Source organism: Physeter macrocephalus, chromosome 7 (assembly GCF_002837175.3).
Source record: "Physeter macrocephalus isolate SW-GA chromosome 7, ASM283717v5, whole genome shotgun sequence".
In the NCBI taxonomy this organism is placed as follows: domain Eukaryota; kingdom Metazoa; phylum Chordata; class Mammalia; order Artiodactyla; family Physeteridae; genus Physeter; species Physeter macrocephalus.
In genome coordinates this window covers 69090270-69097481 of record NC_041220.1, presented here as the reverse complement: position 1 = coordinate 69097481, position 7212 = coordinate 69090270, and the positions used below count along the sequence as shown (strand labels likewise).

The following is a 7212-nucleotide window of genomic DNA, read 5'->3' as shown; positions in this document are numbered from 1 at the left end:
GAATGGATAAAGAAGATGTGGTACATATAGACAATGGAATATTACTCAGCCATAAAAAGGAACCAAATTTGGTCATTTGTAGAGGTGTGGATGGATCTAGAGACTGTCATACGGAGTGAAGTAAGTCAGAAAGAGAAAAACAAATATATATTAACACTACAATGGAATATTACTCAGCCATAAAAAGGAACAAAATTGGGTCATTTGTTGAGACGTGGATGGATCTAGAGACTGTCATACAGAGTGAAGTAAGTCAGAAAGAGGAAAACAAATATCATATATTAACGCATATATGTGGAATCTAGAAAATGTTACAGATGAACCGGTTTGCAGGGCAGAAATTGAGACACAGACGTAGAGAACAAACATATGGACACCAAGGGGGAAAAGCCACAGGGGGTGAGGATGGTGGTGTGATGAACTGGGCGATTGGGATTGACGTGTACACTGATGTGTATAAAATTGATTACTAATAAGAACCTGCTGTTTAAAAAAATAAATAAAATTCAAAAATTCTAAAAAAAAAAAAAAAGACTCCACACACACGTGCACCTACACACACACACACACACACACACACACACACACACACAACTGTTAGAAGTAATAGATTCAGTGAAGTTTCAAGATCAAATTTTTAAAAAAATGTCACTTTTATCAATTTGTTAGTCCTTCTAACACAGCAAACTTAGCAATGATAAGGCACTAGCACTCCAGTTCAGTGCAAAATGCTCAAAGGAAAAGTAAACTATTTGGGATAAACAACAGGGGAAAAGAGCTCCTAGGATGACAGTCCAGAATCAGTACAGATTCTTCCAGAGTCTCCATATCCTCTAACTGCACGTATAAGAAAGTGTATAACTCCCACCTTATAGATCTGGATTTCCATGTATATCATGTAGGGGAAATCAAATCAAACACCTCACAAGGCAGTTACCAGGAGAGAAAAAGATGATGTTTGGGAAAGGTACTTTAAGTAAAAGCTCTAACAATTCAGGGCATCTGTTTACAAGACGCTCATTTAACATTAATTTCATATGCAAACATTAACGAATTAGCATGAACAAGTGCTACTTAAGCTGCTCAAATTTTATTTGATTAAAAAATTAAAGACAATGCTAAAACTTAGAATATATCTAGATACAGAAGTAGTATGGGTACAGGTCAAGAAAAATCATTTATATAGCATTTGTTTTTAGATATTTTAGAGATTCCCCTAGAGCAACGATTCCCAAGCATAACTATGCATCAGAATTGTCTGGTGAGCTGGTGTGTGTGTGTTTATCTTGAATAGTTTCCAGGTTCTGACAAGACTGAATCAGAAGGTCTCAAGTCAGGCCAAATACATATATTTTGCTAAACCACCCCTTACTCATTATTCTACTTTTATATATGTTCTTATGAATATATAATAATATAAACTGATTATTAACTGGGGTGGCAGTGGGAGTCCCCCAGATGGTTCTGATGCACAACCTAGTTAAGTACACCCTGAACCACAGTAAAAAAATTCCTGAAGGAACCATGGATTCTATACATCAGCAGTCCCCAACCTTTGTGGCACCAGGGACTGGTTTCGTGGAAGACAACCTTTCCATGGACGGGGCAGGGGTGGTTCAGGCGGTAATGTGAGCGATGGGGAGAGATGGGAAGCTTTGTTCCCTCACCCGCTGCTCACCTCCTGCTGTGCAGCCCAGTTCCTAACAGGCCTCGGACCAGTAACAGTCTGCAGCCCAGGCACCGGGGACCCCTGCTATACATCCATTCTCAACCATACATATAACAAAGTAATTTCATCCCTATGAATTAGAAAAATTAGGGGGGAAATGTTAACTAAGTTTTGTTCATAAAACCCCTGTTCCTAAAAATTAAAGTTTCATAATTTCACCAATCCTGTATCAGACATAGATCTGGCAAAATGTTAAGTTTTCTACATAGAGAGATGATGTGTTCATCAACTATGACTTACACCTAAACATGGTAAACACTGTACTGGTCTTCAGCAGTGCCCGCTCTGAGAATTTAATGGAATAATTTGTTTATATTTCTCCAGATACTATACTTTCCAAAATTTTCTGATTATTAGTTAGCTAATATTATTTCTGTTTGAAGAATGCATTTAATGGGAGGTAACTAGTTGAGAAATTATAGTAATCCAAGAGAGGATGACCATTATCTGCTTGCCACCAATCCATATCCACCAATTTCTCCAACACACATTCTTCACAGAAGGCTTTCAGGACCAACCCAATTCATGCTCCTCACTCCCTCAGGTACCTCTATATAGAGTTTTGACTAAATTATAACATACTTCAATTTTTAACTCACTTTATACATATATCAAAAGAATTTATGGCAGTAACCACAAATTCCACTTATTATATATTTCTATGTCCAATTCAACATATTGTTCAATTCAAGCCCAGTTCCAGGCACGGCTGCTAAATTAATACTAAACTTATACTTCCAAATATTGGATTACAAGAATATTATAAATCATTCCAAATGTTCTCAAAATCTCATGAAAATAAAAGAATTAATGATGGATATTGGTCTTTGTCATGGTAAAGAGGTGATTACTGGTGATGTCCCTAGATAGCTTCAGGTTGGAGGCTGGTCCCAGAAAAACCAACTACTGTGTATGATTAGAGGGTTGAAACTTTTCAGACTTTTTCCTATCCCACCTCCCAATCTCTGAGGAGAAAAGAGTGGTTAGAGATTGAGTTCAATCACATGACCAATGATTTAATCAACCATACCTATGTTAAGCTACTTCAATAAAAACTACAAGTAACAAGGTACAGAGAGCTTCATGGTTGGTGAACATACTAACATACTGGGAGAGTGGTGCATCCTGACTCCATGGGAACAAAAGCTCCTGCACTAGAGACACTTCTAGACCTCATCCTATGTACCTGTTCATCTGGGTTTTTCATTTGTATCCTTTATAATAAAATAGTAGTCATAACTCTAGCACTTCCCTAAGTTCTGTGAGTAGTTCTACCAAATTATCAAACCTGATGAGGGTGTCATGGGAACACCCAAATTTGCAGTCAACCCAGTCCATCAGAAGTGCTGGTGGTTCCCTGTCATCTGAAATGGTGACAATCTTGTAGGACTGGGCCCACTTGTGGGGTCTGCACCTACTCTGGGTACTGTCAGAACTTGCACCTACTCTGGGTACTGTCAGAATTGAACTGAATTGATAGACATCCAGTTGCTGTCAAAGAATTGTTGTTGGAATGCAACCACTTATCTAGTAGTTGTACTTAAGGATGTATTTTATCTTCTACTTAGGAAGATGAGAAGTATGTCATCAAACAACAATCAAGAAACATTTAATGTAACCATAATTCAAAATGGATTTGTAGTGATCCAAAAGGTCACTACAAATTGGGTCCTTAATAAATATTTGTTCATACAATTAGGCTTCCTAATTGCATGCACAGCACCTCTTTAAAATTCTCACAGCTTTCTGTTCCATACCATATAGCATATTTGATCCTGTTTATCAATCTGTCTCTTCCACTAGTTGTTAAGCAACTTGATGAGGGTCTCACACAATAGTAAGTGAAAAATAAATAATCAATGTGTTTAGAACATAACTGTTAAGTCACTTTTGAATTAACCAAACTGCTCTGAGGAAAGAAAAACAAAAGGTATTTTTTTTAACAAGGTTTGCCTTGTTAAACCTAACATACACTAATTTCTTTGACATAACCTGACTACAAGCAAAAAAGTTTCCCAATCACTACAAGAAATCAATTTCATCAGACATAATTTACATTCTGAATGTCCCTCAGTTCCTAATCAGTATTTTCTTTCCAAAGAACTGAAAAGCCAACTTGGAAAAAGTTACATAAAGTTAGATACCATTAAATGTTTCCTGTAACTGAGGTTCTCAACCCGTTTTCTTGCCCAACATGAAAGATTCTACTCACTCCCCAAAATGATAGAGACGTCAGTGGAACTGGGAGAAAAGTCTCAAAGCTGAGAAGTATGATTTTAAGAAACTGATTCAGCAAGGATCATCATTGTATGACAAAATCCTAGATGAAAGGTTTATGAGAAATAGGATAGTTGCATGGTGTCAAAGTATCAAAAGGAAAAACAATCCTTTTCATGGGAGAAATCTGGGGGTCACTAATTTGGCATTAATATTGACATTACATGCTTCCCGATGTTATGAAATATGAAGTAACTGAACAGCATCACCTGTGAAGTACCTTTGTTAAAAACTTTTAACCTAATACAACTTATGGCTTAAATTGCAGTTTACAGAAAACACAGGCTAGGAGAATATGGAAAATGATAACACAAAGAAACAGACAAAGTCGGAGAGATTAACTCCGGCTAGCTTTCTCGTACAGTGTTCCATATGTGGAGTACAAAAACGAGGGGAGCAGGACTACATTACAATAAAATGTAATACATAATCCTTGATTAATTACTAGTTTTGAAAGAAACTGTAAAACATGATTTTTGTTGATAAACTATTTGAAAGTAAGTGGTCCCTTTGGGACAATGACAAGTCTTGGCACATCCACAACTACTGAGAGGTATTAAAAATGTAATAGGCTGCTTGGGCAAGCACAGATGTTTAAGAGACAACCAAAAGCTGAGGCAGGGCTGAATGACAAGATTCATCTCTTACATGGGGTCACTCCTTCAAAACTGTGAGAGGTGGTTGTTTCATCTACTGTATGGAAACCAACACAGAGAGTCAAGAAAAATGAAGAAACAGAGGAATATGTTCCAAATGAAAGAACAAGATAAAACCTCAGAAAAAAAAATAAAAATCCCTAATGAATGAGAGATAAGTAATTTACCTAATAAAGAATAATGATCATAAAGATGCTCACCAAATTGAGAATAGATGAACAGTGAGAACTTCAACAAAGAGATAAAAAATATAAAAAAATAACAACTAGAAGTCACAGAGCTGAAGAATAAATAACTGAACTAAAAAATACACTAGAGGGGTTCAACAGCAGACTGGATGAAGTAGAAGAATCAGTCAATTCAAAGACAAGGCAGTGGAACTCAACGAATCAGAGCAGCAGAAAGAAAAAAGAATGAAAATGTGCAGAGATAGCTTAAGGGGCTTATGGGACAACATCAAACGGACTAACATTCACAATGTAAGGGTCCCAGAAGGAGGAGAGAGACAGAGAAAAGAGCAGAAATCTTATTTAAAGAAATAATGGCTGAAAGTTTCCTTAACCTGAGGAAGGAAAGAGACATCCAGTTCCAGCAAGCCCAGAGTTCCAAATAAGAGGAACCCAAAGAGACCCACATCGAGACACATTATAATTAAAATGTCAAAAGATAAAGACAAGGAAACATTAAAAGCATCAAGAGAAAAACAACTTGTTACATACAAGGGAACCCCCATAAGCCTATAAGCAGATTTTTCAGGAGAAACTTTGCAGGCCAGAGGGAGTGGCATGATATATTCAAAGTGCTTAAAGAAAAAAACTTCTAACCAAGACTATTCTACCTGGAAAAGTTATCACTCAGAAGTGAAGGAGAGATAAAGAGTTTTCCAGACAAGCAAAAGCTAAAGGTGTTTATTACAACTAAACAGGTCTTATAAGAAATTTGTTAAAGGGACTTCTTTAAGCTGAAAAGAAAGGGTACTAATAGTAACAAGAACACATATGAATGAACAAATCTCACTGGAAAGATAAATACAAAGTAAAGGTAGGGGATTAATCATTTATAAAATAGTATGAAGGTTCAAAGACAAAAGGTTCAAAGACAAAAAAATAACTATGATTACAATAACTAGTTAAGGAATACACAAGATAAAAAGAGGTAAATTGTGATATCAATAATATAAAGTGTAGATGCGAGGGAGTAATAATGTTGAGCTTTACAATGGGATCAAACTAGAGTAGTTTTCAACTTAAAATAGACTATTATAGATACAAGTTGTTATACGTAAGACTCACGAAAAATAGACTATTATAGATACAAGTTGTTATATGTAAGACTCATGGTAACCACAAAGCAAAAACCTATACAGGCATACCTCAGAGATATTGTAGGTTCAGTTCCAGACCACTGCAATAAAGCATATGGCAATAAAGCTAGTCACACAAATTTTTTTGCTTCCCATTATATAAAAAGTTATGTTTACACTAAACTGTAGTCTATTAATGGTGCAATAGCATTATGCCTTAAAAAATGTGCATACCTTAATTAAAAAATACTTTATTGCAAAAATATGCTAACTATCACCTGAACCTTCAGAGAGTCTTAGCAATAACAGCAAAGATCACAAATCACCAAGAAAAATATAATAATGCTGAAAAAGTTTAAAATACTGCAAGAATTACCAAGATGTGACACAGAGACACAAAGTGAGCAAATGCTGTTGGAAAAATGGTGTTGATAGACTTGCTCAATGCAGAGTTGCCACAAACCGTTCATTTATAAAAAATGCAATATCTGTGAAGTGTAATAAAGGGAAGTGCAATAAAAGAAAGCACAATAAAACAAGGTACATCTGTAGTAAATACACAAAAGATAAAGAGAAATATAAGCATACCATTAAAGAAAACCAACAAACCAAAAAAGAAGAAAGCCAGAGAAGAACATAGGAAAAGAAACAACAAAACCACGCAGAAAAAAATTAGTAAAATGGCAATAAGCACATACCTAACTGTAATTACTTTAAATATAAATGGACTAAATTCTCCAATCAAAAAACACAGAGTGGCTGAAAAAATTTTTTAAGACTCATCTATACGCGGTCTATAAAAGACTCACTTTAGATGTAAGGACACCCAGACTGAAAGTGAAGGGATTAAAAAAATATTCCATGTAAATGGAAACCAAAAGAAAGCTGGAGTAGCTATACTTATATTAGACAAAACAGACTTTAAAACAAAGACTGTAAAAAGAGACAAAGAAGGGTGTTACATGATAAAGAGATCAATCCAACAAGAAGATATAACATTTGTAAACATTTATGCACCCAACATAGAAGCACCTAAATATATAAAGCAAATATTAACAGACCTAAAAGGAGAAATAGACAGTAATACAATAATAGTACAGGACTTTTATACCCTACTTACATTAATGGATAGATGCCCAGACAGAAAATCAATAAGAAAACATCAGCTTTAAATAACACATAGACCAAATGGACTTAACAGATATGTACAGAACATTTCATCCAAAAGCGACAGAATACACATTCTT

General features: G+C 35.4%; 1 protein-coding gene across 1 annotated transcript in view; it reads right to left on the bottom strand.

The window, feature by feature from the left end:
- The window catches only part of BMP2K (BMP2 inducible kinase), a 143869-nt gene that overhangs the window by 93030 nt on the left and 43627 nt on the right, over positions 1-7212 (bottom strand). The window lies entirely within an intron of this gene.